The sequence below is a fragment of the Pan troglodytes genome, chromosome X (genome assembly GCF_028858775.2).
Source record: "Pan troglodytes isolate AG18354 chromosome X, NHGRI_mPanTro3-v2.0_pri, whole genome shotgun sequence".
NCBI lineage: Eukaryota > Metazoa > Chordata > Mammalia > Primates > Hominidae > Pan > Pan troglodytes.
The window spans coordinates 11,906,711-11,924,212 of NC_072421.2; the positions used below are offsets into that span (position 1 = coordinate 11,906,711).

Consider the following 17,502-nt stretch of genomic DNA (forward strand, 5'->3'; position numbering starts at 1 on the left):
ATTATAAGCCAAGGGCATCAAAGTGATCCAAGGTCCAGAATCACAGGCCACTGTACATTGCTTTCTTCCAGGGCATCATACTGCTTGGAGAAATGACACCGGCCCCACCTTAGAGCAGGATTCCATAGTGCAGCTTTACATGAAGGATGGCAAGTAGAATGGCTCATTTTTCCATTTCATAATTATGGCTTATACACTGTTGTTATGGAATTACAGAATTTTAGAGCAGGAAGGAATTTTAGGGATGGAGAATTAAGCTAAAACCAATGTCTATGTTTATCTTCAAAGGAAGGCCTTCAAAAGAGGATCAAGCCCGGTGCCTCCAAATATTAGGGAAAGTGCCATTATCCACTTCAAAACACATCCTGAGCATGACAAGTCATATTACATCTTGTGTTAAAAGCAAAAGGAAATATTTTCTTATAGCCACATACCCTTAAATATTCCCTTCTCCATAAACGGAAATTCTATTTGGCTTTAACGTCTACATCAATTATCTATTTACAGCAGACTTCCTGTCATTTCCAAAAGCAGAGTTGTCATTTAATTCTACTATCCAGCAATATTGCTTTTAATGTGAAAAATGATGAATAGATACAGCTGGCATAATTGCTGGCCTTTAAGTTCATAGCATAGTGGGGAAAGGAAGAAGATAAAAAATACAATCAATTTATTTTACTGTTTTATATATATACATATAAATCTGCATTATCTTTGCTTATAACAGCAATTTGAGCTTACAACTAATATAATCATAAATATAAAAATAAGCAAAATGAGTAAAATTAAAATCATCCATAATCCTACAATCATTGATTATGGCTTAATGAACATTATCCCCTATATTTTTTGCATATTGAAATTTTCTTCTCAAAAAGTATCATATTATTTTGCAATCTACTATATTTAAAACATCCCCTTTTATCAGATATTTAGCTGTTACTTATTCATCCCCATTGTAAACAGTGCTGCATATGAATAGTTGGCTGAAATTATTAGGTTGGTACAAAAGTAATTACGGTTTTTGCCATTACTTTCCATGGCAAAACCGCAATTACTTCTGCACCAATCTAAATAAATTATATATGCTTAGAAAGAAAAATGGAAGGATAAAACACAAATGAAGAAATTCTGAAAAATGGACCAATATGTAGGATATTGTTGGCTTCAAAATCCTGTGAGGATTCAACTGTTGATCCAATCCCCAAAGCAATCAGATCTACCAATGGATAAGAACCAGGGCAGACAGCAGCTGCCAAGAAGACAGAGGGGAGGGAAGAGCAAACCAGTTTTGCAGTGAAGGAAACCACCCAGGTGGCAGACTTGATGGAACAAACACTTTAAGTGAACCTAATGGAAAATGGTTCAACAAATGGACCACCAGTAGATTTTCTCAGTTTATAAATGATAGACCCATTGCCTAGAGAAAAGAACAGCTTTTATTCAATCATATAATAAGTAAAAGGAAATAATTTGCTCCTCTAAAAAAGTCCTGTGATGGTAACTCCACATTTCTATATCTATATCTATATCTATCTATCTATATCTCTCTCAAAATATCTGTATTTATATCTGTATTTGTATTCATATTTGTATTTATACCCATACCTATACTTGTACTTACATATGTATGTGTCATTGTACCCACATATCTTGCCAGCCATCCAACCATCCATCCATCTACATAGAAGTGCTTCTTAAACTGGAGTATGCATCAGAATCCTCTGGAGGGCTTGTTAAAACACAGATTACTGGGCCCCATCCCCAGAGTTTCTGATTCAGTAGGTCTTCAACAGGGCCTGAGAATTTGCATTTCTAATGTTTCAGGGTGATGCAGCTGCTGATGGTTCCGGGATTACACTTTGAGAACTGCTGCTTACACCTGTACCCCTCTCATTCTCTCTTTCTATCTCATTACCAAACTCTAATTTAATGAACATACAGTTACCCGAACATATTTTGATTCATTATCAATTGTCAATATACATCATAGTGTTAAATACTACACAAAATAGATATTATGCTGATTTCAAATTTCTCTCCCCTTAATTTAATAATAAAATTATAAGATACAAAAATTATTACCATGTATATTTTTCCTCCCAGGAGAATAGTTAAATCGTGGTACATTTCTTGCTTTTACTTGGTTTTCACTGCCTTTGGCTTCTAACTTGATGTATTTACATCTTAATGGTTCAGATTTATTTTCCAAACAGTGAGATGAAACAGGGACAACTCAAAGGCAGCTTCATTTTGAAATTGGCCAGGCTTTTGTAAACAAACCCTTGACAGAGCAATTTCTAATTCTCTAAACAGCTGGGGGGGAAAATATCACACAGAAAAGCAGATGTTATTCGCGTAACTTCTTTTTTTCAGGTCTACAATCATCATCTACAGCACCGGATCCACCATATCACTTCAAGTAAATTTTGACTTTGCTAGGTTTCAACCACATTACTCACATTGGAGATGTGAGTCAAAGAATAAAGCTTCTCAGAGACAGCTCTGTGGATGCCTCTTCATGTTAGGTTGACAGCTTTTGATTTAAGCATTCTGTTAGCTCATGACTGCAGCATGCAATAGGAACACAGTTCCTCAGATGCCAACCCTAACCTAAATAAAAGCTAGACCGGCATCTCCTCAGGGTCAAGTTAAAGAATATGGGCTGTGCTGTCTCAGACCTCAGCGGCTACCAATTAGTGGGAGACAAGACATGTATAAAAGGAAATTTAATTGGTAATTTTAATGGATAAACAACTGCAGAGTTGAGAGAAAGAGGTCACTTGTGCTGGTGGAGTTGGGGAAAGTTTCATATTCCATGCATTCAGATCTTGAGAAACAAAGGTTATATCTCCAGAAAGCAAAAGGCGGACATTGAAAAGGGAAGCAAATCTTTACAGATGAAGTCACAGCAAAGACAATCTGGAGCCAGGAATTAACGTGTGACAAGAGAGGGAATAATCCCAGGGATGATGAATTTTACTACTGAAAGGATTATAAATTACAGCCACCTACAACCTATTGTGAATGGCTTTTATGGTATCAGAACAGAATAGTTAAAGGAATAGGAAAAAATCTTGTGCCCTAATGAAGAAAAGGGAGATGTGTGTTTTGCTCAATTCAAAGAAAATATCTCTCTACACACACACAGGTGTATAATATACACACACACACATATATAAACGCAAACACATATATGTGTATATATATACACATACACCTACATATACACACATGCATACACACATGCATACACACACTCAGACCTTATGGAATAATTCCAATTATATATAAGTTCTCCTTGTTCCCATTAAACATCCAAAATGCCCCTAGTTGCAAATACTTCAGCAAATAGTCACTGAATAAAAGATATAGTCAGCCAACATTGAAATAAAGCTGTTACTACAAAGAAAAATATTTTGCAAAAGAGACAGCTCATAGACTGCTACAATACAAAAGTCTGCATTTTAAGAGCCATAACTGTATATGGATGTAAGCGGTGTTTTTAATGTTAAATACATGTTCAATATTTATTACTTTTTGTAAATTGTGCCATGAAGGAAATTTACTGGAAGCAACAAAATAGAAGAAATGGTAACAATTTCTAAGTGTTTTCTAATGTAACAATTTGGCCTGTAGTTCTAATTTATTTAAAAATTTGTTCAATTGGGCACAAATTTAGTTGCACAGTGGTATTTTGATGTAAAAGTAAGTATAAAAAGCAGGAAAAGTGAACATTTCTCAAAATAAGTACCTTTTCTAAAAATAGTAATATTTTGAATATAAAAATAGTGCAATAAATGCTACTCACAAGTAACTTCTCAATAAAATGAATGATTGAATAAAATAATACATCTAAATTTGCTGGCTCTCAGATCTGAGCTCCCAGAACTTCAACAGCCACACACATATACGCACACATTTTCAAATTCAATGTTATCCTATTAAAAATAAGCCTGTGTTAAAAGAAGTTGTAACTGTCCATCACACCAAAAATGCATAGTTTAGCCACAGCCATTATAGCAATTTTCATATTATTCAAAAAGAAAAGATTCTAAAGTGTACAAATAAAGCACAAAGCAGATATTCAAAACAAGTCTGCATCAAAAATTCAAAAACATTTGCCACAGGAATGGCGCACTTTCATCATTAATATACACCTACTATGTACCCATAAACATTAAAAATTAAAACAAATTAAAAATAAAAAAGAAACTGATCATAAATATTACAGCTGCCAGTTTCCTGGTGAGAAATCTTTGTGAAGAAATTGCAGTTAAAGTGGCGCTCTGGAAAATGAGATAAAGGGACAATTAAGAGATTATCTTTTCTTTCTGCTGTGACGTGACATATGTGAGTAAGACTGTTGGCATACCCACAGATACAGTGATGCAAGTTAGCATTTGCAAAATGTCCCAAATCTGAAGAACATCTCAAGAAAATCACTGGAGAATAAAGACAACATTTTATTGATCATCTCTACAGTACACAGTTTCTCAATCTTGGCATTCTTGCTATTTGGGCGAGATCACTTGTTTTTGTGGTGGGTGTTGCTGTCCTCTAAACTGTGGGATGTTTAGCAGCATCCTTGGCCAGTAGCAAATCACCCCTCCCAAATGTGACCACAAAAGTCTCTAGACATTGGCAAATGTGTCCTGGGGGGAGGTACAAAATTCCCCCAGTGAAAAACACTGATAGCATATTTTTTTTTTTTGAGACAGAGTTTCATTCTTGTTGTCCAGGCTGGAGTGCAATGGCATGATCTCAGCTCACTGCAACCTCTGCCTCCCAGGTTCAAGCAATTATCCTGCCTCAGCCTCCCAAGTAGCTGGGATTATAGGCATGCACCACCATGCCTGGCTAATTTTTTATATTTTTAGTAGAGACGGGGTTTCACCATGGTGGCCAGGCTGGTTTTGAACTCCTGACCTCAGGTGATCCACCTGCCTTGGCCTCCCAGGATAGCATACATTCACATAAACTTATTTGATCAATTGATGTGGTAAATAGGATAAAATTTTCCACAATGTTATATTCATACAGAACTCATTCTGTGAATTTTGCCTAAGTGTTGTATGTACACATTTTTCATATTTAAGCACAATAGATTGACAAATCTGGAGTGACTATTTCTTAGGTATAAACATTTTTAAACTCTACTAGAATGCTTCTGCTGATTATATTAAAATTTGAAGGATTCTCACCCAGAAGTTGTGATTTGGGGTTTAACCCAAAATGTTATCACTGCTTTACATGATGTAACTTATATTATATTTTGGATAAAGGAAAACAATCTGTTTCTGCTGTTTGAATAGAAGCTCCAAGTAATATTGCTAAGCATAGTATACCCTGAATTCTGAAGGTTTGGATATTAGTTATCAGAAATACCTTAGATGAATGTGAATGGTTTGTAACAATTATTCAGGAATGAGCTGGAAAAACTTCTCCCTGGACAGAACTGGCAATAATGTGGAATATTACAGAAATACTTAATTATAAAAACCATACAAGTCATACTTTTGTCCTTAAAACTTATCTTAGTCAAACATGCTAGTAAAATGAACAAAGAGAAAGTATGAGGGGACTTCAAAAAGTTCATAGAAAATATGCAAATGTATATTACACCAAAATAAATTCTTACTAACTTGTTATAACCTGCCTTAACAAGATCTAGTTTGAGGCACTAAGAAAGATAAGACATCAGTTTGAAAAGAGCCCCTGTCAGGGAAACATGAATTCTGCTAAAATTGAAGCAAGAACAAACATCAAATTTATGGTGAAGATTGGGTGGAAGAATGGTGAAATCACTGATGCTTTATTAAAAGTTTATGAGGACAGTGCCCCAAAGATATCAACAGTTTGCAAATGAAAAACTCATTTTAAGAAGGGATGAGGGCTGGGTGTGGTGGCTCACGCCTGTAATCCCAGCACTTTGGGATGCTGAGGTGGACAGATCACCTGAGGTCAGAAGTTTGAGACCAGCCTGGCCAACATGGTGAAACCCTGTCTCTACTAAAAATACAAAAATTAGCTGGGCTTGGTGGTGGGCAGCTGTAATCCCAGCTACTCAGGAGGCTGAGGCAGGAGAATTGCTTGAACCTGGGAGGCAGAGGTTGCAGTGAACCGAGATCGCACCATTGCCCTCCAGTCTGGTGACAAGAGTGAAAACTCCCATTTCAAAAAAAAAAAAAAAAAAAAAAGAAAAAAGAAGAAGGGATGATATTGAAGATGAAGCCCACAGCAGCAGGCCATCCATATCAATTTGTGAGGAAAAAAATTCATCTTGTTCATGCTCTAATCGAAGAGGACCAATGATTAACAGCAGAAACAATAGCCAACACCTTAGACATCTCAATTGGTTCAGCTTACACAATTCTGACTGAAAAATTAAAGTCAAGCAAACTTTACGCCCTAAAGTTACCAAAACCATTGCACTTAGATCAGCTGCAGACAAGAGCAGAGCTTTTGAAGGAAATTTTTCACAAGTGGGACCAAGATCCTGAAGCATTTCTTCAAAGAATTGTAACAGGAAATAAAACATGGCTTTCCCAGTACCATCCTGAAGACAAAGCACAATCAAAGCAGTGGCTACCAAGAGGAAGTGGTCCAGTCAAAGTAAAAGCAGACTGGTCAAGAGCAAAGGTCATGGCAACAGTGTTTTGGGATGCTCAAGGCATTTTGTTTGTTGGCTTTTTAGAGGGCCAAAACTCAATTAACATCTGTTTACTATGAGAGTATTTTGGGAAAGTTAGCCAAAGCTTTAGCAGAAAAATGACTACAACAATGCTCCTGGATCACTCCTCTTATCAAACAAGGGCAATTTTGTGAGAGTCTCTATGGGAAATTACTAAGCACTCACCTTCCAGTCCTGATTTGGCTCCTTCTGACTTCTTTTTGCTTACTAATCTTAAAAAAAAAAAATCTAAAGGGCACCCATTTGTCTTCAGTTAATAAAATAAAAAAGATTGCAATGACATGGTAAAATTCCCAGGACCCTTAGTTCTTTAGAGATGGACTAAAATGGCTGGTATCATTGATCAAAAAAGTGTCTTGAGCTTGATGCTGAGAAAGTTTCTATTTATTATTTCTTATCTTTTAATTTAATTTGTCCCATGAACTTTTTGAAGTGCTCTCATATATGCAGCACAAAGTAGTGGTTGGTTTCACTTAAAATTCTTTAGTCTGATAAATGTTCCAAATAAGAAAAATAAGAAAATGTTTCTACTAATTCTGTTTAAAGTGTGTGACTGCATTGTTTAATGATAATAAATCTAGAGATCAAAATGCTTATCAATCACTATTAAAATTATAATGTATTCACTGACAATACAGGAATTACTCAAATTTACCAAGAAATGTGGGAAATTTTTAAGAATAATAAGCATATCAAGTGGGTGAAACATACTTACTTCAATAATACAGGACAAAATATGAAAGCTATTATTTTTTTCTGAATTGTTCATTTCTTTGTATAATTTTCTAATGAAGATTATCCATTTACCACTAAATATAATCAAATTATTGTATCATAATTAAATGCACAAATGAGAAAAACCACCTTTGTTAGTCTCTACATACAAATTATTCTTTCAGAAAATGTTGTCACTGTTATTCACATTCCTACACAGATAACATCTGAAACCTGTATTTTGGTTTCTGTAATTATTATTTATTATTGAAGTGAAAATTATCTAAAATATACCTCATTTGAAAGAGAAAAACATCCTAGACCAAACTTATTTTTAAAAGTAGTTATGCTATTTTGCTAGAAATATGCTAATTTGCTAGATTAGTAGCTCTCAACTGAGGATGACTTCACACCCAATAAGACATTTAGGGATGTCTGGAAACATTTTTGGTTGTCTCAACTGAGGGGAAGGTGCTACTGGCATCTAGCGGCTAGAAACCAGGCATCCTGCTCAACATCCTGCAATGCACAGGACAGCCCCTCACAAAAAAGAATGATCTGCCCCCAAATGTCAATAGAGCTGAGGTTTAGAAACCCTGCTACACATAAAATTGTTTCCCGGTTTAATCTGTGCAACAAGGCAAGAAGCACGCAATTCAAAATGGTGTGAAGAGAATCCCTGTTCAGAGAGTATATAATGTTTTACCAAAGGGATTTTTCTTTTTCTTTCTTTCTTTCTTTTTTTTTTTTTTTTGAGATGGAGTTTCGCTTTTGTTGCCCAGGCTGGAGTGCAATGGCATGATCTCGGCTCACTGCAACCTCCGCCTCCTGGGTTCAACCAATTCTCCTGCCTCAGCCTCCCAAGTAGCTGGGATTACAGGCATGCACCACCACGCCCAGCTAATTTTGTAGTTTTAGTAGAAAAAGGATTTCTCCATGTTGGTCAGGCTGGTCTTGAACTCCCGATCTCAGGTGATCCACCCGCCTTGGCCTCCCAAAGTGCTGGGATTACAGGCGTGAGCCATCGCGCCCAGCCGGGATTTTTTTTTTTTCCTATGGAAAGCGGAATTTAAATTACCCCTTCTTGCTATTGTTGGCACCTCACAAAGCAGGAAACACAATTGAAGGTTGAGGGGATCATGTACTTTGATATTGACTCAAAGTAATGCCTTCACTATAAAACAGGAATCACGTGACATGCTAAGAAAAACCCATCGTAGAAATCAATACAACTAAAGCTTGAGTGAATCTGAGTAACTCTTTTTCCCTCGATGTCAAAAGTAAGTGATAGCCTGTATTGCTTAGGAGGCACTATTAAAAAACAAACTTTTAACAGCCTTAAGTAAACGTTTTCATTTTCCATAAAACTAAATGATGGCACAGTAATATGATTGCTTACAGCTGCAAATGCCTCATCATGAACTAAACACTTGTTAAACTTTGAGTAAAATTTTTCTTCAATGGCTTACAGTAAAATAAAAGCATTTTAAAAAATTATTTCATTAAATAATGCCATGGCAGACCGCTTAGTTAAATAATGTCATAGACTTGACCCAATCATCCACTGATTTCATGATAAGTACACATTAAATCTAAAAAAAACCCCTACATCCCTAAATACAAATGACTTTATAATTTTACATTAGGGAGTAGCACTGTATAAGTTACTAATGTTTTGTCCCACCCAAAGGAAGGAAAAATAGAAAACTTCATGCTAGGAAGGAAAAAAAAGTTTCTTATGTGTTTAATTTTCCTAAATGTCCAAGATATTCTTTAGATTACATGTCATCAACACTTCAGGAGAAAGGTGTCAAGTTTCTGAATGGGGTAGTAAAGAGAAGTTGAAGTAAGAAAAGGACATCTGACATTCATTCCTGCTAAGAAAGAAAAGAAAATCTTGCTCACACATTTCGTTTTAAAGACTTGTAAGGGAAAAGTTTGTCTAAAATTTCAAATAATACAAAACAAAACATATTAGTCATTCACTTTTTAGTATGCATTACTTCAATCAGATTGTTTTGTTCTAAGGCCAAACTAAATTCAGCCCTTTAAAGATTGGAAAATATTTGATGTTGCTGGATGTTTTGCAAAGTGTCAAATAATTTTGGAATGTTGAACACCTATGGGAAGGGCATACTAAGTGAGTACCATAATCCAGGGGGATGTTGTCAAAGATAGGTGAGTAAAGAGGCATTTGAATACCAGCAATAAGCCAAAAAATGTCACTCCTCCTAAACACAGATATTGTGGGTTCATTTAGTGACTATTACCATGTCCTCTATTGGTGCCAGGGATGTAGGGGCTCAGGTAAAAAGATATCAAAAAGTCAGGTCTGAGCCTGACTTCACAATGGTACCTAGGAATTTGGGGGCAAACATAACCTGCTTTTGAGTATAATCATGTGCTACAGAGGAATGTAGATTAGATTTATCAAAACAAAAGTCCTGGTTATTCATTTACAACAGGCTTTGTGACCACAGAAGTTATCCCAAGTCTTTGATTATTCTACACCATTACAAGATACTTTACAGGGTTTTAAAGGTACTTTACAGGTACTTTACAGGCCAAAAAGCATCAACAAAGACATTGCTGATTTAGTCAGCATCTGGCCTGCTTCTCTGACATGCATTAATATGGAACCCTTTCAAACCATATTCAGTGATAGTTCATATTGAATCCTTCACATTACAAGAAAATCACTTTTGTGGTAAATTATTTTGTTTTGGTATTAGATTGGTGTTAATTTTTCTCATTTCATCGTGAAGGAAGGTAAAATGTTGTCTAAAGTCATTTCTGAACTTTGCACATACATCTCCAAACATCTGAGCATTATTATTCTGTACGGGAGATACAGTTATGGTATAGGAAGGTACACCAGTGACTAGTGGACCAGCATAGGGCTGGAGAGGGTAGGGAACATTAATGAAGTCATGCTGAAGTCCAGATGGGGGAGCCAGCCTCCGACAGATTCTAATTCAGATGCAGCATTTATTGAGTAATTTGGGAGCGAGTTACCTACATGGCTCACTTTTAAAATGGGGATAAAAATCTCACTCTACTAGGATTTTTGTGAAGTTGACAAAGATTCTATGTGAATGCATGATGAGTTCTTAGAAACCGGTAACAGTTAACTGAATTCAGTGCCTGACCACCATCACTCTTTTCTGTCACGTCTCAGGGTACTCTGCCACACTGGCTAAAATCCAAAGGTTTCCTACCAATTCTGTCAAGGATTAATGATGTACAAGTGTCTGCCCTTGCAGAACTTCTAGTCTATCCTCATAGTTGTTGAGAATTTCTGGGAAAATCTTTGTTTCTGCAGCTTGTTTGAGGTATTTTATTTTTTTCACCACCAAAAACTTTTCAGTAAAACCTATTTCTGAGTGTGGAGATATCTTCGTGTCCCAAAGTTGCTAAAGGGCACCTGAAGCCTTGATGTACAAAAATTCTAATTTCAATTTAATTTTCAACACATTCAATCCAAAGACTATTAACTCATGTAGCTAGATCACTCTTCAGACATAATAACTGAATGTTCTAATCAAAATCTCCCAGAGTTACAAAAAAATCTAATTCTGCAAAAGACAATCAATGTAGTAATTACAGAGGTATTATGGTGACTCATTAGAAAAGGCAAGTGTTAGAAAGGAGCTTTTTCTGTAAATAGCAGCCCTATCATCTTTGCAATTCGACTAATCCCATTACACCTACACAAGAACAAATTTCAAACTTTAATAATAAATTTCATGAAGGTTACCGAGCCCGGGCAATGTTGGCACCAGAGTTATGAGATCATTATGGGAAGTTCGTGAACCTGGTGCTAGAGAGACGATTCATCAGCTCTCTGTAAGATGGTAAAGATTTTATGGATCAACATGGGAGTAGTCATTTTTCAATATTTCAAAAGCCTGGCTTGGGTATTCAACAGTTTGACATACTTAGCTGTAGCAGCAGCCACAGTTTGTTTAGCCAGGGGCAACAGGAAAGAGTGATAAATTAGAAAACGTCAAGCCATTCTTTCCCTCACTTGCCTGACTTTAAGTAATTAATGACAGCTGTTTTAATGAATTGATTAGTTTAATAATTGAAAAATTCAAGACACTACCTTTATTTCTGTTATTTCTCCCATCTCCTTCTAACAATATGTTCAAGAATTGTATCTCTGTTAAAGTACAATCACGTGTCAATGATGAGGATATATCCTGAGAAAACTGTCATTGTGAACATCATAGAGTGTATTTATACAAACACCTAAGCATTATCATACAGTGTGGCACATATACAAAGAGTTACATACAAAAAGGTACAGAAAGGCTTACTAGTGACCTAGTGGACTACGAAGTGAACATCATAGCATGTACTTACACAAACCTACTACATACCTAGGCTAGATGGTACAGCCTATTGCTCCTGTAATACAGACCTGTACAGCATGTTACTATACTGAATACTGTAGGTAAGTGTAACACAATAGTATTGGTGTATCTAAACATATCTAAACATAGAAAGGTAGAGTAACAATATGGTATTATAATCTTATGAGACCACTGTTGTCTAAGTGGTCCATTATTGACAGAAACATCCTCATTTGTAACATGACTGCATATTCACAAGTGGATTCCAGCCACCATTTTACAATAACAACAACAACTACATGCACAACAGCAAAAGCTAACAATTTGTTAGCACTGACTACATCCCAGCTACTGTTATAAGCACATCTCAAGGTGTTCCACCAAGCTGGTGAGGCTGGGGGATGTCAGCAATGGGGTTAAAGGGTGCAAAGCCCCAGAAACGAGGAAGACATTTGAGTCTTTTTTGAGATCTGCTGCACAGCATGTTGAATATAGCTAATACTGAGTACCATACATTTCATAATTACAGAGAGTAAATTTCAAATGTTCTAATCACAAAAAGATTAAATATTTGGGATGTATATGTTAATCAGCTCGATTTAATCATTCCACATTGTATTCAAAATTCATAACATCACTTTTCACCAAATAAATACAATTATAATTTATTAATATATAATTTTAAAAATTCTGAGAGCCCACTAGATTTCTCAAGGGTTAACGAGATGCATGTGGGTCTCAGAACTCCAGGAAGCATAGCAACTATCTCCTTGGCGTCTCTGAGGAGGATGGTCTTGAAAACCAGATAAACACAATCTTTTACACATCCCGCAAATATTAACTGAGGGCTTCGTTTGTGCCAGGCATAGAGCTCTATGCTCTAGATGTGTTTACTCATCTAATCATCACAACACCACCATTGCTCCCATTTCACAGATATTTAATAGAACAGTGGAGAAACTTGCTCATAGACCCACGGTAAGAAGGTGGCAGAGTCAAAATGCAGAGAATAGATTTAGCAAATCAACTGGAGTCACCCAGTGAATGGTGTCATCATCTCAGCACCCAACTGGAAAGCTGCAGGATCCCTCTCTTCCTTTCCTCTCTATTCTCATGGATGTTAGAATAGTGCCTGGCACATGTTCAGCATGTTAGAAGAATTTTGTTGGGGCTCAGAAAACAGTATCTCAAAATGAAGACTGCTGCTGAGCAGCTTCAGAAGCAAAAGTTTCTCCTGACCTTCTCCTGTCCTCCTCTCAGTCCCATTTTGCCCTAAGGATAGCCATGGAAACTAGAATCCCTTTTCCCCAAGATAGATCATACAAATCAGAACGCCTTTTCCTGAAAGTCAGTCATAAAACCTAAAAATATTCTACGTAAAAACTGGCCATGAAGAAATGATCTGACCTAACTGGTTTGACTGTAGATCCTAAGACTCCTGTTCCAGACAGGGTCCTCTCTCACATCAAGAAGGAAGAAATGCTTCTCAGAGAGGCCAAGAATAATCTAGATGGACAGGCCTTACTGGGTTTCCCCTACTCAGTCCATTAGCATTTAAATCAGACCCTTTCTGTCCAATCACATTTCTACATGGCTGTCCACATATTGTTGAACCTAAGCATAAAAATGGACAACTGTCCATTTTCCCCTGTATGTTAGGTATTCATTCCGAAGGTTTCTGTGTATACAAGTTAAATAAACGTGTATGCCTTTTCTTCTGTTAATCAATCTGCCTCATGCCAGTATATTTTCAGTGACCCTTTAGAGCGCAAAGGGGAAGTTTCTTCTTGACTCCCTTAGAGTTAGTAAATGAAATAGGTAAAAGACATGAGCCAACTGCTCCCACTAAATGAGTAAAACCATGCTTAAGATAGGCAGAATAAACACAAGCCTCTGTAAGCTGCAAAGTGAAGGCATTTAGTCAGGCCCACTAAACAAATTCTCTATGTGAATTCAAATGCTATAGATGTTACTGATTTACTGTGTTATTCTTCTTTACTGGTTTTGGAGGTCTGAGACCATCACAAAGAGGCTCTTGTGGTCTATTCTTGGCATCTCACAACATCTCACAATGTTGTCATGGGTAAGATAACTGATAACTGTTTGTTGATTAGACTTTCCTGGGCAAATATAACTGAATACAGAGAAATCATAGACATAACTGGCTATGCTTACTTTAAAACTGTGAAGCTCTGTATAAACAACTAACAAAATGGGGCATATTGCTAAATCAATGAGAGCAAAGTACCCAAGTCCAAGGCTATTTTCAAATGATACGTTTACCTCCTCACACTAATCTATTCATTTTCATTCTTTGATTGGATTTTAAAGGTTTAGCTCAAGTGTGGTTCTCAAAAAAACTAGACATATTACTTCCACCTAGTGACCCTCTTGCCGCTATGTTTTTCCCACCATTTTCATGAACAAGCTACTCTTAGATCCATCCCCTAGAAATATGCTTTCTCTGAATAATCAAATTATTCAATCCTTTTTTGTAGATTCTGCTCAGGGCTTCCCTATGATGTCTGGCTTGCTCTGGTATTTTGGGTGCTGATGAATCTTAGAGATATACACATATATTCTCATTAATTTGCAACTTTTTTCTTGATGCAAACAAACACAAAGCAATCAAAACAAAAATGTTCTAGAGGACACATACATTCCCTTATCCACAGTGCAGGGCCACAGGGTACAGACAGCAGAAAGTCATGTGTTTTGGCTTGCTGGTAATACCAGAGATCTTCATCCCTATGCTTTGTGAAGTGAATACATCAAAGTGCCTCTCTTCCAAGATGGTTTGACTCAAGTTCATGTTGATGAATGCATTTTAGACTAAACTTTTTTATTTTGAGATAATTTTGGATTCACATTCATTTGTAAGAAATAATATAGAGCCATCTCCTATACTCTTCTCCCAGCTTCCCCCAGTTGTAACATCTTTCATGACTATAGTATAATGTCACAGCCAGGAAACTGACATTGATTCAACTATCTTATTTAGAATTCACAAGTTTTACATGTTATCATTTGTGTGTGAATGTGTGTATGTGTGTGTATTTAGTTATATGCAATTTTATCACATATGTATCTTTGTGTGACAACCACAATAGTCAGGGCACAGAACAGTTTCATTGCCACAAGGATTCCTCTTGCTACCCCTTTACAGCTATTTGCACCTCCCTCTCAACTCATCATCTTCTTAAATCTAGCAACCACTAATCTGCTTTCCATATTCAATGAAAGGAGGATGTCCAACTGGGCAGAGGCAACATCCAGCAGGAGACAATTACACAATCATTGAAGAAGATGCTCAGATAAATTGCAGTTACCTTCTCCACTGAGAAAAGTAAGGCTATGGCGTCATTAGAAAATTATGTTCTTTATTCTTAAATAAATCCAAGTAGGTTGGGGCTTGATATACTTTGGCTGTGTTCCCACCCAAATCTCAGCTTGAATTGTAGTTCCCATAATCCCCACATGTCATGGGAGGGACCCGGTGGGAGGTAACTGAGTCAATGGGATGGTTACCCTCATGTTGTTCTCATGATAGTGAGTTCCCACGAGATCTGATGGTTTTATAAGGGGCTTTTGCCTCTTTTGCTCAGCAAGTCTTCTTGCTGCTGCCATGTGAAGAAGGACTTGTTTACTTCCCCTTCCACCATGATTGTAAGTTTCCTGAGGCCTCCCCAACCATGCTGAACCATGAGTCAATTAAACCTCTTTCCTTTATAAATTATCCAGTCTCCAGTATGCCTTTATTAGCAGCACGAAAATGGACTAATACAGGGTAGATGGTCAATCCAGCAGTAGAATGGGATGAAAATCTAGGATAGTTAAAAATCTTTGTGCATAAGGAAAAGAATAGCATGAAAAAGGAGAAGAGATAGCCTTTTCTTTTTCTTAAATGAGAGGAAAAAGCACCTTTTATTTTCCTTGCTGCAGTGGCAGCAAACTCATTGGTTTTCATAAAACACAACTTCTGCGATATGGTCTGTTGATAAGGTTGCTCCATCATGGGAGGACAAACTTGAGGCTGACTGTTAATGACAGAACTAGGTCTTCTCTCAAAGCCTCTAATGTGTGCTATTTCTCATGAAGAACCCCTGACACCATAAGATGCTTCAGTTAAAACTTCTGAAATATTGCAGTGGCATAATTGACAAGTTTTTTGGTGCTATGAGTTTCTCACACATGTAAACCCTTTCGGAAAAGTTGGAGATAAAAAGATGGGGGAGAGTTTGGTTTAGAGTCACAAAGTTCCAGATACCAGCCACAGATGCCTCTGCCCAATGTCGCTACATGTTCTTTTCTGAGAAATGCATTCAAACACTCAGTATTACGCACTGTGGTTAAAAAAAAAAAGATCTACTCACCACCATCTACCCTCCCTTATCCTCCATGTGAAGCTCACGGTAGCAGCAGCTGAAGACAGAAAAGTTGTATCTGTTCCCTCACACCAGGGACATTACTTGGTGACCTGGTGAATGGCATAGGCAAGATTACCCGTGTTGCTGGAGGTGATCCCTGCCACAGGGATGCAGTCATCCTTTGTCATACAGATGGAAAACCCCTTGGTTAGCTTCTCCACCTGTTCAGGCTTTAGCCTTGTGAAACAAAGCGTGCCAATTTAGTCAGTCATGTGTTGTCAGATGTGTGAGGAACTCTCCTTACTGCAGTTGGAGATCAGCTGAGTCTGCATGCTAGTAATGCAGTTGGCCATGATTTTCACTTCTCGCAACCATTGTTTTCACAAACCCAGGCTGTTCAGAATGGTAGAGGCAATACAGGCCCCACTGAGAGAAGGGTTGGAATACATGGGATGGATCAGGATCTTCAACTGACTCCACTCTTTTGGTTTCATTCACTGTCTTTGCAGATCACAGTGAAGGCTCTCATACACTGACCATATAAAGCCCATGTTCTTGGCACATGATTGACAGAGACAAACATTAATGCTCTGTTCAATGAAGTTGCACACAGCCCAGGCATCCTTGTTACCATCACCACTGGCAAAGCCTTGGTAGGCCATATCAAAGAACGCAGTTTCTTTTTCTTTGCCACTATTATTATTTCCTTTCACTGCTTTGCATGAGGGTCCCAGGCATGCAGGAGAAGAGCACTTTGCTCTGGTATTTTTGAAATGTCCTCCATAGCACCCGTGAAGTCAAAACTGCAAGTCTTGGGGTTATAGAATTGATAATCTTGTAGTTGCATGCCAGCTACCCTGAAGATAGGTGTGTGATTTCCCCAGGGTGGTTTGGACAGAGACATCTCTGTCTTCAAAAACTTTAAAAATCTTTGCACAAAACTGGCTCCAACCCTTAAACCTCAGTTCCAGAAATGATCCACAAAGTGACAGACTGGCCACTTTTCAACACTTTGCTCTTCTCACCCAAGGCTAGTTCTGCAGATGCCTTGGAAAATTCAGCTTGTCCCCAAATGGGCAGGTATTCCTTGTCTAAATTTTTTTATTATATTTTAAGTTCTGGGGTACATGTGCAAAATGTGCAGTTTTGTTACATGGATATACACATGCCATAGAGGTTTTCTGTACCCATCAACTCGTCACCTACATTAGGTATTTCTCCTAATGTTTTCTCTCCCCTAGCCCCCCACCCCGTGACAGGCCCCGGTGTGTAATATTCCCCTCCCTATGTCCATGTGTTCTCATTGTTAAACTCCCACTTATGAGTGAGAACATGCGCTGTTTGGTTTTCTGTTCTTGTGATAGTTTGCTGA

The 17,502-nt window shown here is 37.4% G+C and overlaps 1 protein-coding gene and 1 pseudogene across 4 annotated transcripts in view; both read right to left on the reverse strand.

The window, feature by feature from the left end:
* The window catches only part of ARHGAP6 (Rho GTPase activating protein 6), a 524,611-nt gene that overhangs the window by 180,280 nt on the left and 326,829 nt on the right, over nucleotides 1-17,502 (reverse strand). The gene's annotated exons all lie outside the window — the stretch shown is intronic.
* The window catches only part of LOC107970924 (aspartate aminotransferase, mitochondrial-like), a 46,234-nt pseudogene that overhangs the window by 12,852 nt on the left and 15,880 nt on the right, over nucleotides 1-17,502 (reverse strand).